This window comes from Squalius cephalus, assembly GCF_949319135.1.
Source record: "Squalius cephalus genome assembly, chromosome: 15".
NCBI lineage: Eukaryota > Metazoa > Chordata > Actinopteri > Cypriniformes > Leuciscidae > Squalius > Squalius cephalus.
The window spans coordinates 29,436,700-29,458,797 of NC_137136.1; the positions used below are offsets into that span (position 1 = coordinate 29,436,700).

Below are 22,098 nucleotides of genomic sequence, written 5' to 3' on the forward strand. Positions count from 1 at the left end.
AGGCCTACTATAATATTATATAGTATAATAGTAAATATAGTGATTTATATTGCATTAGTTTTATTAGGTGGGTAGAGGAATATATAATTAATGCTTGTTATGAAATTGTCAGTTTTTTTGTAAAGGTGTGTATAGTTTTTAACTTGTGTTTAGGCATTTTTTATACAGTGGGAGCGAGTAGCATGTGGTTAACAAGTCTCACTGTCAGAATATTTTCATTTAAGCATAACAATTATAAATAAAATAATTATTATTTCTCACCAACAGCTATAAGTTTGTATAAATAATTTATTTGTTCCAAGGAAAATAGTTGTATATTTGCATACTGTTGGGTACCACATTTCCAAGTAAATACCACACTTTTTTAGGGTTACTTTAACTTATTTATTGAAACTGTTATGTTTCAATAAATAAGCTAAACCCCCAAACCAACCCACCGGCCCACCTCAACTTTTCGATTTGATAATGCGGCCCTCGAATGAAACTAATTGAATAGCCCTACCCTATACGCTTTACCGAAGCGAGAGCCAGAAGAAACACTGTCTTGAAAGACAAATGTTTGATATCTTATTGATTGGATTGGCTCGAATGGGGCACCTTTCATGGCTTCCAAAACCGTAGAAAGGTCCCACATGGGGACTGAGGGAGGTCTGGGAGGATTCAGCCTCCCAGCTCCTCTAAGGAAGCGGATGACCAGATCGTTCCTCCCAAGTGACTGGCCAAGCGTCGGTCTAGTAAACGCTCCTATGGCCGCCATGTAAACCTTGAGCGTGGATGGGGTTCTGCCCTTATCCAGTAGCTCTTTCAGGAAGGAGAGAACCCCCGTCACCCCACAGTCTAGGGGTGATATGCCACGAGCTGTGCACCAGCTAGAGAACACAGACCATTTCGAGGAATAGAGCCGTCTAGTAGACGGTGCCCTAGCCTGCGTGATCTTGTTTAACACTCCCACCGGGAGGTTAGCGGGTACTCATTGATGGCCCATGCATGTAGGGGCCAAAGCTCTGGGCAAGGATGCCAGATCGAGCCCTTGGCCTGAGAGAGGAGGTCCCTCCTTACTGGTATCGGCCATGGGGCAGTGCTTGTCAGCTGCATCAGAACTGGGAACCAAGCCTGGTTCTTCCAGAATGGAGCCACAAGTAGCACTGAGCATCCGTTTTCCCTGATTCGCTCTAACACCTGAGGCAGGAGCGTGACGGGGGGAAAAGCATAGAGCAGGCAGCGGGGCCAGTGGGGAAAAGCATAGAGCGGGCAGCCGGGCCAGACGTGGGCCAGCGCGTTCCTGCTCCTGGAGAAAAACTCCGGACAGTGAGCGTTTTCTTGACACTGCATGAAAAGAGGTGTATCCGGACCAGTATACTCCTGTATACACTGCTGAAATTCGGAAGAATACAGGAGTATACTGGCCGGATAGCTCAAATTCCATGGGTCTGTATATATCCGTATACATCCGAAATGATACCAAATCGGATGTATGTTGTGGACGTATACTTCCGTGCTACAGCCATTTGTTGCCATGGCAAGTAATCCAATCAAAGGTTTTTTCAAGAGAACATTTTCACACCTTTGTGCACCTTTTGGCCTTCCCCCCTATTGGTCCTTTTCTTTTAAAACCACTCCCATTACCCAGACCACTATTGGAGGACAGGACACATTGAAAACCCAGGAAAGTGATCTGATTGGTTACTTTTAGAACATAGCCCACCCTAGGCCTTATCGCACAGTGATTTGATTGGTTATAGGCCAGCTATGCAGATATTGCTCAGTATACACTAAACCCCCCCTTCTCCCAATTTTAATACATTCAAATATAATTTTAAAAACACACACAAAGAACAATGAGAAAGTCTAACATTTTTATTAAGGTAAATAAAACATTCCAAAGAGCATTATAAACAAGCATTAAAAAGGAATGGGGGAACAAAAATATTTGAGGGGATGAAAATGTAAAGGAACAAAAACAAATATAACATGAACATTCCAAAGAACATTATAAACATACATTAAAATGAATGGGGAAAAAGAAATGTGAACAAAGGTAAAGGAATAAAATACAAAACGTGGAGATATGCAACATACACATCAAAAAGGAACAAATATACAAAGTATACAATATAAAACGAGATCAATAAATAAGAAATATAGAAATTAAAGTGTATATAAAATATGTAAATATTCATTTTTCAAACTGCCATGATGCACTGGTGGTGTGACGTAGCGTGGGTCAGCCTCTAGTCTGGTTTGTAGTACCTGGCAGAGAGCAGATAACTCTGGTTCTGTTTGGTGGAGACCTCACCATCCACACTGGCCTTCCATCAACAACAGCATCATCTTCATCAGACCTCAGTTCTATTGTTGCAGTCTTCCACAGTTCCCTTTCTGTGTTGGTTTGTACAACACTGGACCTGGTCTCCAGCAACTGCAAAACATGACAGTAATGTAACCACTAAAACACAGAGAGGAGGACAGTTACATTCTGAAAAAAAACAAAAAAAAACTGCTTAACCAGTTTCTTAACTTACCCGTCTCTTTCTTTGACGGTTCTTTGCAATGTTCCTCATAGTGTTTCTTTCCTGGGCCTTTTCAGGCTGAGCCAAAGAATACTTCCTCCGCAAAGTCTCAAAATACGTCTTGCAACCTGTTAAATAAATCATAAATAAATGTAATGCCAATAAAACTAAGTAAAACAGAGGACATTAAAATGATTACAACATCTTTAAGAATACCTTTTACACATTCAGGGTCAACGTCTGTAAAAGTTGTCCTTAATTCTTCGAAGAGATAAGTGGTCACAGCCAGGTTATGTGATGAATTTATTCTGGGGGAAAAAGTTGCAGGCATCATTAATGAAATTCAGTTTTAGTATTTCAAATCCATATAGTAGTAGATTAAACTAACATTTACAGCATACAATACGCAGTCTTATGCGGTTTGTGGATCGTATTTGTGTGGGTTGTTCTCTGAATTATGGAGGCGCTTTACAGATTCCTGTAAAGTTTGAAATTAAAAAGCGTTTAAATGGATTCACAATCTGCAAGAACCACAAAACTGAATTTTCAGTTTGAATAAGTTGGCCATCACAGTAAACATAAGAGACAAAACATATCCGTTCATAAATCTTTAAGACGTCACGCAGCGCCTCTGATATCTTCCCGGTTCGTGCCGCCTTCTGCCTATACAAGGCCACCAGTGCAGGTGTATGTTGGTCAAGCACAGCATAGAACTGGTTCCGTATGTTGACGTTTGTGATGTGTTGGAACTCAGCACAAAGCTACAAAAACAAAAACAAACAAAAATAATTATATAAAAAGTATAATTCTTTTATAAAATACTCGATTTGCAAAAGATAACACATTTGTGATGCAACAGTTAAAATACATTGTTGAGCAACATGGTCACATGCAAAGTGATAGTTCTTACACACAGTGAATAGTGGCATTTGCTGTTCCATTTGAATGCGATACATATTAAAAATTTGTTTTACCTGTGATTCAATCCGAAGAGCCGGCCATTTCCCCAAAAAGTCCTTCACCTGCACAGATAAAACAATCAATATGAAACCAGTCAAATTATGCAATCAACCTCTTTACAAATTAATGATACAAAATTTCAAGTTAATGTAACTTACCGAAAAAGTTGCTCTCTGGTGACAATGTAGGTCTGCACATGCACACAAAAACAGACAGCAAGATATTTAATTTTTAAGAGACTTTTGATTGATGCTAATGAATTAGGCTCCAAATAAAAGAAGTGGTGAAAAATAGTTACAGCCTAACTTAAATTAACATTTGAGTCACCTTGATTTTGGGGATGCTCACTGCACTCCTTCCACTTAAACCTATAATGAAAAGACGTTTGTAAAGGTTTAATAAAAACTTGCATAGTTCATTCGGTAACTATTATGTCCATAACCTTAACTTTGTTTGAGTAAAAGTTAACATAACTGCTAACGTTAGCCACTAGCTCATTTGGGTGCATGTAGATAACATCACATTGAACTTGCCAGAGCAGGGCGCTTAACACAAACAGCAGGAACACACTCAAAAACAGAAGGACTATCGCTTGCTGAAAAGAGTTATTGACTAACGTTAACATTATTGCCCTGCCACGACATTAACAGTAGCTGCTAACGTTACACAGGATATTCTGTCACTAGCAGGCGGACTGACGGCAATCGCGCCCGCGGCACCGCGCTTGCAACTTAAAAATAGCCTCGTCTAACAGTCAAATATCACGTGTAATATGATATTCTTACAATATTACAACAAGCAAAGTAGTTTTGAAGTGTTTTGGTTTACTTACATGTTGTTTCATTCTTGACACCACGTCGCTCGAGAGGGTAGCCATCTTGGATAGATTTTTCAGGTAACGTCAGCTGCACGTCATGACGTCATATCACGTGATCGACAGTACACTTTAAAATAGTGAGTGAACCAGCGGTGTTCACTCAGAAATGCTGAGGCACACAAACATAAAAATACATATTTGTTCATAGACATTAATAGTTTAAAGGTGGATTAACTCAGCAAGAGATTTTAACTGCAGTGACCTCGGTCTTCAATTCAGTGGAGTAGAAAAGCTCAGGTTCCTTCTACCTTTTAATCACCTTTATTTATACAGCGCTTTTTACAATAAAGATTGTTTCAAAGAAGCTTTACAGAGATAAAAGGAAAATAATGCAAGAAAGTTTGTTTCCAGAAGAAAATAGCTTCACAGTCCAGCTTAAGTCAGTTCAGTGGTGATTCATTTTGTTGTATAAAAAAATAAATACATTTAAATGTATATATATATAGCCACTTTGGAGAAAACCGTGATATCATCGTCCAGCTCAGTTCAGATCTCATATAATAGTGTCAACGCAGGCAGATCAATAATATTGTTGAATATTAAATTAAATGTCCCCAACTAAGCAAGCTAAAAGCCAATTGTGAAAAAGGTGACAAATGTTGTTGTCTGCAATTTGTAAAACTTCACAATAAAATTTGAGATATTCTGAAATGTTTGGTTCATTCTTCTTTATTTGTTCCATTAAATTTATTGCTGGGAAAAAAATTAATCGCGATTAATCGCATCCAAAATAAAAGTTTGTGTTTGCATAATATATGTGCGTGTACTGTGTATGATTATTTTGTATATATAAATACACACATATGCATGTATATATTTAAGATTTTTATTTATTTATATATAAATTATTTATATTTATATATAATATAAATTATGTATAAATGTATATACAGTATATACATGCAAATATTTCTTAAATAAATACATGCATATGTGTGTATTTATACATACAAAATAATTATACACAGTACACACACATATATAATGCAAACACAAACTTTTATTTTGGATGCGATTAATTTTTTCCCAGCACTAATTCAATTCCTTTCTTTATTTCATTAAATATTCAGATGTTTTTGTGAACGTATATGTTCAGACTGGGTGTTTATTTTGTCCTGTTTTTATAAAAAATATTTGATTAAGAGACTTTTTTTCATGCAGTGGTTTTAAGGCCCTGACACAGGCGACGTGAGTCAACCCTAGAGTCGGCTTTAGTCATTGCTAGTTCTTTGACGTCGGTTTTGTGTTTCAGGGCCTTAAGAATTTATTTATTTTTTTGTACAAAAAGCTTGTTTGCTGTAGCCTAACCTAGTAGTCCAGAGATAATTCAATCCTGAAGTCCTCCCTGGCCACCCCTCCCTCTAAGAACAGCCAGCACTGTGTCAGTCATTAACATATGAAAGGTCTTCACACCTAACAGTTGTCAGTCCTCTCACACCCAGCAGTGTTTCAGCTATATATATGTCCGTGAAATTTCACGGATTCCTGTATATGTCCGCATATGTGAGGTTTCCGGGTTTATCTGGAAATATACTGTTCCATGTTACTCTGATCCGCTTTTTCCCACATACATCCGGCAAACATCAAATTACACAGGAGTTTACCATGCCCATATTTTGCCGGATTTGAGTCTTTTCATGCAGTGTGAGACGCAAACAGGTCTACCTTCGCTCTGCCGAATGTCTTCCACAGCAGTTGGACTGTCTGCGGGTGTAGAGACCATTCTCCTGCTGAAACATTGTTTCTGGACAGTCTGTCTGGTCCCATATTCAGGTGGCCTGGCACGTGCGCTGCTCTCAGCGAGCGCAGATTGTGCTGAGCCCAGTCCAGGAGGCGTTCCGTCAGCCTGTAAAGGTTTCGGGACCTGATACCTCCCTGGCGATTTATATAGGCCACCACCGACATGTTGTCTGAACGGACCAAGACGTGGTGTCCTTTTATCTGGGGACAAAAGCGCCTCAGCGCGTTGTCGACTGTCATCATCTCCAGGCAGTTGATGTTGTCACGGGGTGAAGAATCACTCGACAAGGCAGGCTTAGTGAAAAGGCCCCGGAGGGTGGATTTTATTTACAGTGCAAAAATAAGGTGAAGGAAGACGGTGATCCGGTGAGTGATGGCTGGTGCTCCAAGTGCTCTGCAGCGTTCAATCCAAAACGAAAGTGGGTGTCCAAACGTGCTCCAAAAGTGGTGGGCTGTCGGTCACTCGCTGCTTTCTGAAGGGAACAGAGAGAAAGGTTAATCCAGCAATTCATTCAGCTCGAGACCAGAGTCTGTCTGTCTGCTCAGCGCGTGCTGCTTTTGTGGCTGTGGGCTGATGAGGTGCAGCTGTGACCGATCAGCCCGCTGTGAGGACGTGCAGGTGTTTTGTGTTTGTTACCAGGGCGACGCTGATTCCTTTGAGGACGCTCATCACATTCCCCCCCCCTAAGCGTCGTTCTGGTCCCGTGAACATATGGAGATAGTAGGGGTGAAACAAGGGGAGGGTGGGGAATGACCCCTGACAGACCTGCATAAGCTGTCCATATCCGTGAGAGGCCATCAGCGTTCGCGTTGGCGGCCCCGGCCCGATGTCGTACCTCGAAGTGGAAGTCCTGGAGCGCTAGGAACCAGCGAGTCACCCTGGCGTTGGTGTCCTTGGCGCGGGCCATCCATTGAAGAGGCGCATGGTCTGTGACCAGGGTGAACTTGCGGCCTAGGAGGTAGTACCGGAGCTCCAGGACTGCCCACTTGATGGCCAGGGCCTCCCTCTCGACGGCGGCGTACTTCCTCTCGGCCGGGGACAGCTTCCTGCTGATGTAAATGATCGGATGCTCCTCACCTTCCTGGACTTGGGACAGGACGGCTCCCAGTCCCGTGTCGGAGGCATCCGTCTGCAGCAGGAAGGGGCAGCCAAAGTCTGGAGCGCGGAGTACCGGTGACGACGTCAGTGCCGCTTTGACCTGGGCGAAGGCCTCTTCAACGGCTGGGGTCCAGCATACTTTCTCCGGCTGCCCCTTCCTGGTCAGGTCTGTCAGAGGGGCGGCTAAAGAGGAGAAGTTGGGGATAAAACACCGGTAATACCCTGCCAACCCCAAGAAAGCTCGTACCTGGGTCTTTGTCTGGGGTCTCGGGGCGGAGTGGATGGCCTCTACCTTCTTCTCCTGGGGTTGTATAAGGCCTCGTCCGACACGGAACCCCAGGTACTTGGCTTCGGAGAGAGCTAGATGACATTTTCGGGGGTTGGCGGTGAGTCCAGCCCGCCGGAGCTCCGAAAGCACCCTCCGCAGACGCTCCAGATGTTCTCCCCATGCCTCGGAGTGGATCACGACGTCATCGATGTAGGCGGCTGCGTAGGCTTGATGGGGCCGCAGGATGATGTCCATCATTCGTTGGAAGGTCGCGGGGGCCCCGTGCAGGCCGAAGGGAAGGGTCCGGTATTGCCAGTGGCCACTGGGGGTTGAGAAAGCAGTTTTAGGTTTAGCAGTTTCGGAGAGTGGTACCTGCCAATAGCCTTTGGTGAGGTCCAAGGTGCTGATATACCGGGCCCTTCCCAAACGGTCCAGCAGCTCGTCGACCCGAGGCATGGGGTACCCGTCGAATTCGGAGACTTCGTTCAGGTGGCGGAAGTCGTTGCAGAAGCGGAGGGTGCCATCCGGCTTTGGAACCATTACAATGGGGCTGGACCACGGGCTCCGGGATGGTTCTATTACCCCCAACTTTAGCATTTGTTGGATTTCCTCCTCAATAGCCTGCCGACGAGCTTCCGGGACACGGTAAGGCCGTTGCCGGACGACGACTCCTGGGGGTGTCCTGACGTCGTGCTGGACCACGTTGGTCTGCCCGGGCTGGGTTGAGAACACATCCTGGAACTGACTGACCAGGTGCTGCAGCTCCGCCTTCTGGGCAGCCGATAGATGGGGGTTGACGTCTACAACCACGGGATCGGTGAGACTTAGGGCCGCCACTTGGTCCCGGGTCCCCACCCACTTCTTTAGGAGGTTAATATGGTAGAGTTGCTCTGTCTGGCGTCGACCAGGTTGCCTTAGACGGTATGTGACTGGCCCAATCCTTTCCAACACCGTGTATGGACCCTTCCAGGAAGCCAGGAACTTACAGGCAGAGCTGGGGACCAGGACCATGACGCGGTCTCCCGGCTGGAACTCCCGTGGTTGGGCTGCCCGGTCGTAATGGCGTTGCTGCGCTTGTTGGGCTTTGCTGAGGTGTTCCCGGACTAATGGCATCACTCGATCGATTCTCTCTCTCATTTGTCGTACATGCTCGATGACGGTGCGATGAGGGGCAGGCTGCTGCTCCCAAGCTTCCCTGGCGATGTCGAGGAGCCCACGTGGTTGGCGGCCGAACAGGAGCTCAAAGGGGGTGAAGCCAGTTGAGGCCTGAGGTACCTCGCGGATCCCGAAGAGCACGTAGGGAATCATGAGGTCCCAATCCCGCTTATCCTCCGCCGCCACGCGTCTTAGCATCTGCTTAAGGGTCTGGTTGAACCTCTCCACGAGCCCGTCCGTCTGAGGGTGATAAACCGTGGTCCTCAACTGCTTCACCCGCAGCAGCCTGCAGAGATCTGCCATTAGCCGGGACATGAACGGTGTTCCCTGGTCAGTCAGTATCTCCGCGGGGATGCCGACTCGGCTGGCCAACAGAAACAGCTCCTAGCCGATGGACTTCGCGGTGGCTTTGCGTAGGGGAACTGCTTCTGGGTACCGGGTGGCGTAGTCGACGATCACCAGGATGTGTTCGTGTCCCCGGGCAGACTTTGGCAACGGCCCCACTATGTCCATCCCAATCCGCTCAAAGGGCACCTCGATGATGGGCAGCGGGATGAGCGGGCTGGGGGGAGGAGTCCTGGGCGACGTGACCTGGCAGGTCGGGCAGGCTTGGCAAAACCGCTTCACTTCGGCCTCCAGGCCCGGCCAGAGGAAACGGTCGCGGATTCGCTGGGTGGTGTTGGCTGCCCCGAGGTGACCTGCCATGGGATGAGAATGGGCTAGCTCCAGGATAGCTTCGGTCTTGGCTCGGGGTACCACCAGTAGTTTTTTCTCCTCCCCCCTCCGCTGTGCGACACAGTACAGCAGGCCATTCTCGACGACAAAATGCGGGAGAGGATGGGGCCGTGGGAGGACGTCGTTTCCATCGATGATCCGCACTTGAGACCAGCAGTGCTTTAGACGATCGTCCTCCCGCTGTTCCTTGGCGAATGAGCCCCCTCCTGCAGCCTGTTGGTAAACATCAAAGAAAGGATTAGAAGACTGAGAGGGGGACTCACCATCTCTCCCGCTGTCGGAGGCAAGTAGGGCTGGTCTACGGCGGGGTCCACGCGGCCGCCTCCGTCTTCGACGGTTCCCCTCTGGTCTCGCGGTGGGGGAACCGTCGGCCTGCTGACTGGTCGCGAGGTGCCTTCGAGCGGGCGCCGCTCCTGGACCACCCTCCGGGGAAACGGCAACGCTCGGTCCCCGGCCTCGCGGTGATGGATGGCATCCGCCAGCTCGATCGCCTCCACGAGTTCCAGAGTGTTGGTAGGGTTTCTCATTCCAACAGCTTGTCGCATTGGTCGGGGTAGAGCGCGGAGGAGGCGATCGACCACCACCCGTTCCGCTACCTGAGCTGCAGTGGGATTCCCTTCCAACAGCCAATGATGAGCGATGCGGCTGAGTTCGGCGGCTTGAGCACGGGCTGGCACGCGGGACTTGAACTCCCACTAGTGAAACTGTTGGGCGGCGCAGATGGATGAGAGGCCGAGCCTCGCCAGGATTTCACGCTTGACTTCGTTGTAATCTTCGGCGATCGCACGGGGAAGTGAAAAATAAGCCCGTTGGGCTTCTCCGGTGAGGAGGGGTGCCAGCGCGCGTGCCCAATCGTCCTCGGGCCACGCCTCCCATCGGGCGGTGGTTTCAAAGACCTGCAGGAAGGCTTCCACGTCGTCATCAGCCGTCATCTTCGGCAGCAGGCGGGTTGCTTGGGCACGAGGATCAGCTAGCGGAACGCGCTGGGCGGCGGGGGCACGGATGGCGGCCAGTTCTTCCTCCGCCCTGCCCTGGCGGGTGGCGAGATGTTCTACAATTTGTTGCTGGCGGATGCTCACCTCCGCGAGGCGTTGCAGAACCTCCTCCATTATGGGGAACGAGCACGCCGCTTTCCGTCTCCTATAGTGCACAAAAAGAAAAAAAAGAGAAAATTAGGGGTTGGGGCGGTGAACTTGCCGGTGATTCCTCACGCACTTGCCTGCATTCTCCACCACTGTCACGGGGTGAAGAATCACTCGACAAGGCAGGCTTAGTGAAAAGGCCCCGGAGGGTGGATTTTATTTACAGTGCAAAAATAAGGTGAAGGAAGACGGTGATCCGGTGAGTGATGGCTGGTGCTCCAAGTGCTCTGCAGCGTTCAATCCAAAACGAAAGTGGGTGTCCAAACGTGCTCCAAAAGTGGTAGGCTGTCGGTCACTCGCTGCTTTCTGAAGGGAACAGAGAGAAAGGTTAGTCCAGCAATTCATTCAGCTCGAGACCAGAGTCTGTCTGTCTGCTCAGCGCGTGCTGCTTTTGTGGCTGTGGGCTGATGAGGTGCAGCTGTGACCGATCAGCCCGCTGTGAGGACGTGCAGGTGTTTTGTGTTTGTTACCAGGGCGACGCTGATTCCTTTGAGGACGCTCGTCACAATGTGTAGAAGCTTTTCCCGTTCTGACCACTGGCCGAAGAACGGTCTGCCCTCGAGCACACTACCTTCACACTCGAGGAAGTCCCCAGGCTTACACCTGACCGGTACCAGCCGGTCGCTCTCCAAGATTTCAGAGCTGAGGCGCATTTCTGATCGACCTTGAGGCGATAAAGACCGGAGGTCCACACTCGACGTGGTACTCGCGCCTTTAGCCAGAACTGCAGTGGGCGCATGCGGAGCAGACCCAACTGGAGAACTGATGATGCTGAGGCCATGAGACCCAGCATTTTCTGAAACTTTCTGAGCGGGACTAGAGTGCCGCAGCGGAAGGTTTTCGTCATGCGCTGAATATTCAGTCTGCGCTGTGGCGATAGTTGTGCTGTCATAGACAGCGAGTCCAGTTCTGTGCCCAGAAAGATATTCTCTGACTGGGAGACAGCGAACTCTTCGCCAAATTGACTTTGAGACCTAGATTCTCGAGATGTTTATGTAATATGGTCCTGTGTTCTATGAGCTCTGAGTGTGATCGAGCTAGAAACAGCCAATCGTCCAAGTAGTTCAAAACTCGCATGCCCCGAAGTTTCAGGGGTGCAAGTGCCGCCATGCACATTGTAAATGTACGGGGTGCCAGGGACAGGCCGAATGACAGGACTGTGTATTGATATGCCTGGCCCTCGAAGGCGAATCTCAAAAAATCGCCTGTGACGTGACGCTATTTGTATTTGAAAATACGCGTCCTTCAGATCTATCGACATAAACCAGTCCCCTTGGCGATTTTTGCGTGAGGATTTTCCTGGTTGTGAGCATTCTGAACCGGCGTTTCGAAAGCACTCTGTTCAGCTGCCTTAGATCTAGAATGGGTCTGAGACCCCCGTCTTTTTTCGGTACCAGAAAGTATCTGCTGTATAGACCCCCTTCGCTCTGAGCTTGAGATAAAGGCTCTATGGCCCCTTTGCGCAACAGTTTTGCTATTTCGGCTCAAAGTAGATGTGCTACTTCCTTTTCTACCGTAGTTTCGATTCGCGCCACATAACGGCGGGGACGTCGAGCGAACTGTAGCGAATAGCCTCTTTTTATAATGTTCAGCACCCATTCTGATACCCCGGGAAGCTTTGCCAATGCACTTGCACGAATAGCTAGGGGTTGAATGAGATCTGGGCTCTGGCCGCGACATAATGGCGACCGGAGAGCTTCGGTATGCTGTAACATAAACGCCGTGCTTGCAGCATACGAGGCGGCCTGCCCGCGCTCGACTCTCTTATGGCGGCTTGCTGAGAGAGAGCGAGTGGGGTGAGCCCCGTGGGGCTTGTCATGTCTGTGAGTGAATGTGGGCGCGGGACAGCGGGCACATTTACTACACTGAGAACACCGTCGGCTTGAGCCGACTGTATGTGCGTTGGTTTCGTTTTTACAGAAACCGTGAGACATGCAGTGTGCAGTGTTTGTGGGCACTGGGTCGTGGGCACATTCACTACATTTAATGCACAATCGGCATGAGTCGATTTTATGTGTGCGTGCCGTGGAATGTGGCGGGCTGTGCTTGTGTGTAGGAATGAGCACTGGGCTGTGGGCATTTTTACTACACTCATAACACCATCAGTCGTGGCCGGAATACCAGAAAATACACTCTTTATGAGATATATCTGGGTTAGCCGTAAAAACGGTGTTTGTGTGCAGGCAAACGGGCTGTGGTACCAGCTTGTTTTCTACAAAATACACTGGAACAGTCGCATTTTCTGGAACTGAACGGGCGAGAAGTTTTGGTGGAAGTCTGGCCGCAGCGGGACTTGAACACCGTCGTTTTCCTAGGCGGGCTAGGAAGACTTTGAGGCCTCGGGCTTTATCTCACCATTGAGTGCAACGCAGATGAAGCCTGTCCAGCGGCGGTGTAAGCGCGACTGTGCATGGCTGAAGTTGTGCGGCAAGCTGCGAATAGCCAGATAGCGTCATCATGTCTTGTGACGGCGTTTGTTTGCAGGCGTGCACGTATTATAACAGGCTTGTTTACTGCAATATTGATATTTCCAGTCGCCTGAACTTAGGAGGGGACTGAGAAATGTGTGAGAAATGGAGGTTGGTCCAGCCTCGGCGGGACTAAAAACAATCTCTTTCCTCCTTTCGCCGGTGAGTGGCGCACGCGAACGGGGCGCGAGGGGCGGGGTAGCTTTCTTGTAACGTAAAGAAAGCTAGCCCGTTGCAGGAAAGGTTCCGGGACCCACTGAGCACGGCGCTTTTACGGCGCAGCACCGCAGCGGGCGGAGGTGCAGTCTCGGCGAAAGATGCCAGGCGAGTCCTCAGAGTCACCATGGGCATCAGCTCGCAGTGAGGGCAGCCGCCGTCAGCGAGCGCGAGAGCTGCATGATCCTCACCCAGGCAGGAAGCGCAGATGACATGGCGGTCCCCATCGCTGAGTGGGGCTTGACACGAGCCATAGAAGTTATGAGGCATCTTAAAAAAGATGCTCGGCTCTTTTAGAATGAGGGTGTGAGTCGCAGAGCCGAACACACACTAGCAGAGAAAAGGATATACACGCCGGATAGCGTATCAGGAACGGCGACTAAAGGCGGCGAGTTGTCGGCCAGCGGCTTCAGATGCAAAGGCTCGTCCCGCAGAAGGCTTTCTCAGACGGCGCGGCTTCTTCCTCTCAGGATTCAGCGATGCGTGAGCTCCGCTGAAGAGATGAAAAATCTGATTCTACCAGCCTGTCGAGCTGTATTTATAGGCTCAAGCCACGCCCGTTTCAGCGGGACGTGACGCAGTGGGCGCGAAGCGTCCCCATTGGTTCTGACGTCACGAAGGGCCTCTCTCGATAGGCTGCTGCAGTTGCCGCAGGGCAGCCAGTAGGCGCGCAAGCTGTTTTGCCTATGTCTGCATGCTGCCGCAACGCGTTTTACATTATTTCAAAATTAAGGATAATTTTTGGCTTCAGTATCTCGAGGAAAAGAGATTTTCCCCTAGCGTAAGATATTACGCAGTACGAGAGACCTCTGATTTGTATAAGTTTTCATAAAATGTTAAGAATGCATTATGAATGGCCTGCGGATTAGTAGTAATTTTGCCCTCAGCTGTATTTATTGCTGGAATGTGAGCTTTTGTTTCACATTCCTTAAAGGAGTCATAACCTAGTATTACCTTGGATACCTACTGCTGTATTATAGTCTTTCAGGCCCTTCTAAAAAAGAAAAGTGGAAAAAAAATAAACACAGAGCTCCTCAGACCCTTATTTCTGAAGGCATTATTGTCTCGCGAGATCTGATGCGATATTTTGGCTGTCGTGGACGGTCATTTTAATAATGCAAATGAGGGGCGCGTTGATTGGTTGCAGGAAGGAGGGGGGTTGACACCGCAGGTAATGCTTTAGCATATCATTCCAAAATGACATCATGGCGCAAGTTGTGAATGAACCCGACCTGGCCGCGACCGGCTTCCCGGCCAGTGTATAAGCGTTAGGCAATCAATATACAATAGCCGAGTTCATGATGATCTCAGTCATTTGTTTTTTGCAAAGTACGTTAGCAGCCATTCCCCATGTTTACCTCGAAGCTAATACTCCCGCCAGTGTTGTGCCTGAACGCGTTCATTGAACGATCGTGAACTGAACGTACCGCATTACTGCCTGATGAACGTTACTGTGAACTCGTTCATTCTGGTGTCTGTAAACGCCACGCTCTCTCAGTTTAACTTCGTTCAGTAGGATGCCAGATTTCTATAAAGCCTTCCAGGCGAAAACCCACCTAAAACCCACCGTAAACCGGCCTTAATATGTAGCGGAAAATCACCCAATCTGGCAACACCAGCCACCAGTGGTCATTGACTCTCTTGTTCGATCTCGTTCATCAAAATGAACAATTATTTTTTCGAGTCATTTCGTTAATTTAAGGGGCTTTAAATGTTACTATTAACTGGCAAATTCCCCGAACACATCAACCTACGCAATCTTGATCATATTCTGAATTAAGAAATCATTATAATGCAGTAAAAAATCGTTTACAGGGAACATAATTAATTACTTCACCTCGAGTCTTTCGTTTATTTGTCTAGTGACAGACGCAATAGCATACAATAGCCGCATTAGCAGTTAGCTGCTGTTTGTTACACACAGTAGAGCAATATAAACACAGTCTTACCGTTTCAATTGCAGGCAATTTTGTTGGAATGGCGCTTTTCCCGAGCTTCGATGCCAACTTCGCCTGATATTGCCCCAAATTTGTGAAGGATTCCGGCGTACAATGTTTAGCACAGCACAAACACCTAACGATAAGCCAGTGGGAAGGGTTGAAGGAACCGCGTCATTAAAAATGAATTCAATCCACTGGTCCCTGATAGCTAGGTCCGTTCTTGGTAGAGAAAACACATTTACATGTTGATTCTGGCAGTCAACCACAGAGCAACTCACGTGTGCACTACGTTTCTGCATCTTTCGCGACTGAATCTATTTTTTGACAGTCTATGGACTGAATATGAGGGGGAGAGGGGCAGGGCGGGCTTCCTGCTGCGGTGTCCATATATGGTATATCCTGCCCCGTCTTGACGTCAAGACGGGGCATAAATCAAAATCTCGTTTTTTAGTGCGCGTGCACGTGGGCTATTTTACAAACCCTGAGGTAAACAAACGCTTCACTTTTAAATATCGGCTTCCCTCCAGCTCCAACTGCACCACGTGCAGCTTAAACGTGTCCTCACCTGCAGTCAAAGGTAGTGATGCTAGCGGGCTAAAGCTAGAAGCGGATGTTCGGAAAGTTGGATAAAAGTAGCGATTTCAAAGCAATCTGACTGTTTTCGATATATATAATACTATCAGGGATATGTTCGCCCGTTGTAAGAAGAGAATCTACGTTTATAACATTTATTTAAAAAAGAAAGCAGAGGATTAAGAATCAACTTTCAAGTTTCAACCTTTCAGCCCGCTACACTAAAATAGTCATCTAGTCAGATTTTTTCGACTGAAGCACAACAGTGTTGACGTTTGCATATGTGCAGTAGCATGGCATGATACGCAATGCTCGTTCCTGTTATCTCAGGGAACCAAGCTTACGTCAGTAACCGGAGCATTGCGTTTTTGATAAGGTTCACTTGCATTCCGTGAGATATTTTCTCTCTCTCGCATATGGGGAATGGCTGCAAAACAACAGGCTACCAGCATAGAACAGAAGCTTGTCCTGCCAAATCATAGCCTGGGGGCACTCAATGAGGGGGGCCCCAGGCAGGCTAGTAGAGTCAAAGACTTAGAATGTCCAACAACAAAAAAAGGCAGACTCAGCTTCGGTGACTGGAGTCTGAGGGTATTTTAGAAAACCACCCCCTGAGGGTGGGGCTTGGTCTAGGCTGACAGGACCCATGCCTGGAGGGCTGGTACGTCCAGCTTGTAGAACCTGTCGGCGAGGACCAGCCGGCCGCCTCACAGATGTCAGCCATGGATATTCTGCAAGACCACGCTCAAGAGTAGGCGATTCCTCTGGAGGAGTGGGCCCTCACTCCAATGGGGCTGTAAGTCCATAGACTTGTAGGCTAGCGCTATCGCGTCCACTAACCAATGGGACAGTCTCTGCTTCGTAACTGACTGCCCTTTTAGAGCGGCCTCCGAAGAACACAAGTCGCTGCTCAGAATTGGCTGGCTCAATGTACACTGGGCAGGGTGGGTGTGGTGGCTGATCACTCTCAGCCGAAGGGAGAGCAGAGAGCGATATAACCTGTGCTCTAAAGGGCGTGGAGAGCACTTTAGACACATAGCCTCGTCTGGGTTTAAGGACTACTTTGCTGTTGTTAGGTCCAAATTCGAGGCAGGTAGCATCCACTGAGAGAGCCTGCAAGTCACAGACTTGCTTGACCGATGTCAGAGCCAGCAGGAGAGCGGTCTTTAGCGAGAGTGAACGAAGGTCAGCTGTCATAAGCAGCTCAAACGGAGGGCCTCTGAGTGCCCTCAAGACAATGGACAGGTCCCAGGAAGGGGCTAAGTTGGGACGAGGCAGGTTTAGCCTTCTGGCCCCTCTGAGAAATCTGACCATCAGGTTGTCTTTCTCATTCGACTGGCCAGCTATCGGTGCATGGTACGCTGCGATAGCTGGCGTGTATAATTTGTGCGTGGAAGGAGTGCGTCATAGAATGGGTGAGGCACAAATATGATAACATAAGTAATATTTTAATAGGCATGTCAGTTGAACACGTTTATATATATACAAATATATAATAATAAAGAATGCTCCAATCATATTCCCTATCAAAGTCTATGCCTGTATTCTACAATGAGCTGAATACACTGGAAAACATTACTTAGTCAAACATAATAAGTCAAGAGATGCATCCTGACTAAATGCTGTTTAATATATGCATTTGGTTGGCTGAGAACATATCTGAGGCTTTGTATTGAGCACTTTAGGGAATGTGCTCTGCTGATCCTAGAGCTCTGCAATTAAATTAGATTTTTTTAATGATATGCTTTATTCAAATCAGTCCCTGGTGGTCCTACTAAGACAGGTGACTTATTAACTTAGGAGTTTGTGCATTCAAACATGGCATGAAAATGATGTTAGCGTCAACAGATTTTAGTGATCCACAAACATCTTGAATATACAAGTGCTTACCTTTTTGCATCAAACTAGCACTGGCATGACATCCATTAGCCATGCATGATTGCACTTGTGAGTACATTCAGCTTTTAAAATGAGCTGCAGATCGCTGCTATCCTTGGAGAGCATGCATATTGTGGATTATTGCTGGCTGCTTGATGTTGTTTCTTGCCATCTGTGACTTGCAAACTCTGGGTGAAGCAACATGGGCGTGTTTCATAATTGGAGTGAGTTTCCAAGCATTCATTAGCACCACCACAGATTTTCATTTAACAACTTTTCACTTGACTTTAGGAAGACTCATTCTGGATTCAGGACAATTGAAATGAAAGAATTAGTTCACTTTCAAAAAAAAAAAAAAATTGCTGATAATTTACTCACCCTGATGTCATCCAAAATATCCATGTCTTTCTTCTGTCGAAAAGAAATTAAGAAATTAAGCCAACCAACTATACCAATGTTCAAAGAAGGTTCAAATGTCCATCTCAGTGCAGCTTCAAAGTCTCTACACGATCCCAGTCAAGAAATAAGGGTCTTATCTCGTGAAACGATCGGTCATTTTCAAAAAAAAAAAAAAGATATATATATACTTTTTAACCACAAATGCTCGTCGTGTACCATCTCTGAGATGTGCCAAGCATTGCGTCATCACGTTGGAAAGGTCACGCGTCACGTCATCTATCTAAGTTATTTGTCTGTGTACTCCGGTTCAAAAAGGTAGGGAAGGGCGAAAAATGTCATTTCATTTTCTCCTCCAACCTCAAAATCGTCCGACATCTTTGTTTTAATTTATTATTATTATTATTTTTATTTTTTTCTTGACCTTTCCAACGTGATGACGTAATACGTGGCGCATCTCAAGACGGGCAGTTGTGGTTAAAAAGTAAAAGTATATATACTGATATATATATATATATATATATATGTATATATAATTTTTTTTATTTTTTTATTTAATTATTTATTTATTTATTTGTTTTAGATCAGTCACACAGTTCTTTTAGTTTAAGTCCCATGTGTGCAGACACATCTTTCTGACTAGAGCGATCCATCCTGGTGTTTGCAATTACCATGAGCACTTAGGGTGGTCTGGAAGAGATTGAATCTAGTGGCGTATTAACTTGGTGATTCAGTAACTTGGTGATTCAGGACACAAACTTGTGATGTGCTCTCCCTCTCTGACCTGGATGAAGAGATTAGAAACATCTTTTATTTACTACATCCACCATCTTTCAAATACTGAGCCTATACACCCCTCATAGATGAGCTGCTGTTGCCTTCATTTTCTTTCTTTTTACAAATGTCTTACCATGTTTTTTTTCAGATGAAACCACTTGTTATATGGCCAAAAAGAGAACAGTTGTTAAAAACCATGCTAATACAATTCAAAAAACAATTTGGGAAAAAATGTGTTGTGATTGTGGCATCCGAGGGAATTACAAAAGGCCCACTCACTAGGCCTGAATACAATTACAGTTACCAAAGCACCGACTACGCCACCTGGGGAGTTTCACCCCAGGAATTATGCCTAAAGGCTACACAGGTTCACCACCAAGGCAGTTATAAATAGGAGACACAGACTTGTGTACAAAATTACAAAAGATGCTTTATTTTAATCAGTTTAAAATAACAATAGATTTAACAACAGATTGGGACACACACACATACTCACGCACACACACGACAATCCACAGGGCTGCAACCTTACTTCAGGTTAATTAGGTGAAAGATCAATTCCGGTTTGTGCCACACACACGCACACTTGTACTAATGTGAGATCTCATGCATACAGCAAAACACTGCAATCCGTGAGAAACACCACCACCGCACGTCACACGCCCTCGTCCCGAGTAAACCTGCAGCTCCTGAGGAATACACACGCACACACCAAACATAAATTAATAAAGTTAAATTTTGCAACCGAACAACCACATAAGAGAAAAACTTCAGATTAAGTTTACTAAACCATTAAGAATTATCAGAAGACAAAACTAGACAAAATAAACAAATATCTGAAAACAGTAAGACAGCTACAACCATTAAATCAAACCAATAATTACATTAAGTTGAAATTATAAGGTCAGCTGACTAATCAGCAAAATAAACAATACTCAATACACCCAAAATAAATGGTTTCTCTTCAAAATGAAAAGGAATCAGCCACTGAGTTATAACACAAAAATAAGTAAATCACAACAAAAATACAACATGAAACAAAATAAATGCCCTTAAAGAAAAGAGCGCAACCACACAAACCAAAACAAAAGAAAAAAATAATATTCCACACGCCCCAATAGACGGGAGTACGCTCAAAAGCGATCCTGATGAAGACAGCACACTGGACGTGTGCTCCACGTGGGAACAAAGCAGCGATATAATCGTGAAAGCGAAGCCACACTTTCTCCTAAAATTTAAACAAACAATTAAAAAAAGAGACGGCATGCAAAATCATTCGTCGAGACTTACGAACAAAGAGATTTTGCACTTACCAGCAGGTCGTTGCGGAACTCTGACTAGTCAACACATTCAAACACTCGGTTTAAAAGGAATAATGATCCAGTGTACGTTCTTATACACTAACGCCCTAAAGCCATATTAACAGTCATTAACATTGCCAAATGCTGAAATTACATAAGATTTTAATTAAACATACGTACCAGGCCGACAAGAGAAGGTAACACGCCAACATAAAAGGCAAGATTAGAGGGCATACGCACATTTGAGTATAAAACTCGCTTACGGAGTGACAAAGCCACACGGGAGGGGAACAGCAGATGGAAAGTGAAGCTACCTAAACAAAACACTCCTGTTAGCTTTTACACATCAACTCTTAGCTGCCAAAACATCACTTTTTCCTACCTGAACTGCTTCACCCCAATCACAAACCCAGCCAGGAGAAGAGACAGCACCCCAGAGGGGAGTCGCTTACCTGAGCTACGAGTGTGTGACGCTTATATGTGTACGTAACACGGCGCCCATTACTGACGTCACACAAGCGTCATAGCTCTCATGTCACAATCTACCCTCCATTTTTTTAAATCGGCGTCCCGACGATAAATAAACTCAAATGAGAACATTAGAGACAAAATTAACGACTCTTGCCATCAGGCTAGTGCCAGGGCCTAACAGGGGCAGACAAAAATTAGACAGGAGCCACATAGCGACACCGCACTTAAAATCATTTACAGGGGATACAGAGAACAATAGATAAGCATCATCGTACTCAACGCATCTGCCAAAAACAATAGATAGGCGTCATCGTACTCGAAGCATCTACAGAGAACAATGGATAGGCATCATCGTACTCGAAACATCTACAGAGAACAATGGATAGGCGTCATCGTACTCGAAACATCTACAGAGAACAATGGATAGGCGTCATCGTACTCACAACATCTACAGAGAACAATGGATAGGCGTCATCGTACTCACAACATCTACAGAGAACAATGGATAGGCGTCATCGTACTCACAACATCTACAGAGAACAATGGATAGGCGTCATCGTACTCACAACATCTACAGAGAACAATGGATAGACGTCATCGTACTCGAAGCATCTACAGAGAACAATGGATAGGCATCATCGTACTCGAAGCATCTACAGAGAACAATGGATAGGCTTCATCGTACTCACAACATCTACAGAGAACAATGGATAGGCGTCATCGTACTCACAACATCTACAGAGAACAATGGATAGGCATCATCGTACTCGAAACATCTACAGAGAACAATGGATAGGCGTCATCGTACTCGAAACATCTACAGAGAACAATGGATAGGCGTCATCGTACTCACAACATCTACAGAGAACAATGGATAGGCGTCATCGTACTCACAACATCTACAGAGAACAATGGATAGACGTCATCGTACTCGAAGCATCTACAGAGAACAATGGATAGGCATCATCGTACTCGAAGCATCTACAGAGAACAATGGATAGGCTTCATCGTACTCACAACATCTACAGAGAACAATGGATAGGCGTCATCGTACTCACAACATCTACAGAGAACAATGGATAGGCATCATCGTACTCGAAACATCTACAGAGAACAATGGATAGGCGTCATCGTACTCGAAACATCTACAGAGAACAATGGATAGGCGTCATCGTACTCACAACATCTACAGAGAACAATGGATAGGCGTCATCGTACTCACAACATCTACAGAGAACAATGGATAGACGTCATCGTACTCGAAGCATCTACAGAGAACAATGGATAGGCATCATCGTACTCGAAGCATCTACAGAGAACAATGGATAGGCGTCATCGTACTCACAACATCTACAGAGAACAATGGATTCCCCAACCGAGCGATGGCTCTGCAGTTCGGTGGGAGCTAGTTTTCCGACGGCCGGACAAAGCGCAAATTTCCTTCCCCGGTCGCTGGTGCAGCCCGGGGGGAGAGTCCAGCGCGGGGAGGAACACGTGCTCCATCGCAGTCCCTAGCGAAATGGCCCGCGCATTGACAACGCCTACAAATCACAGGGTTTCTACGAAGAACAGAGTTTTGAAACTGGGGGTTT

The 22,098-nt window shown here is 46.4% G+C and overlaps 1 long non-coding RNA gene across 1 annotated transcript; it reads right to left on the minus strand.

Moving 5' to 3' along the window:
- Positions 1-2,343: 2,343 nt before the first annotated feature.
- Positions 2,344-2,805, minus strand: LOC307171896. The gene is made up of 3 exons (XR_013823614.1): positions 2,727-2,805; positions 2,523-2,638; positions 2,344-2,419 (listed from the first exon to the last, which is right to left on the minus strand). It is a non-coding gene; the product is annotated as an uncharacterized lncRNA (long non-coding RNA).
- Between the last annotated feature and the right edge of the window lie 19,293 nt (positions 2,806-22,098).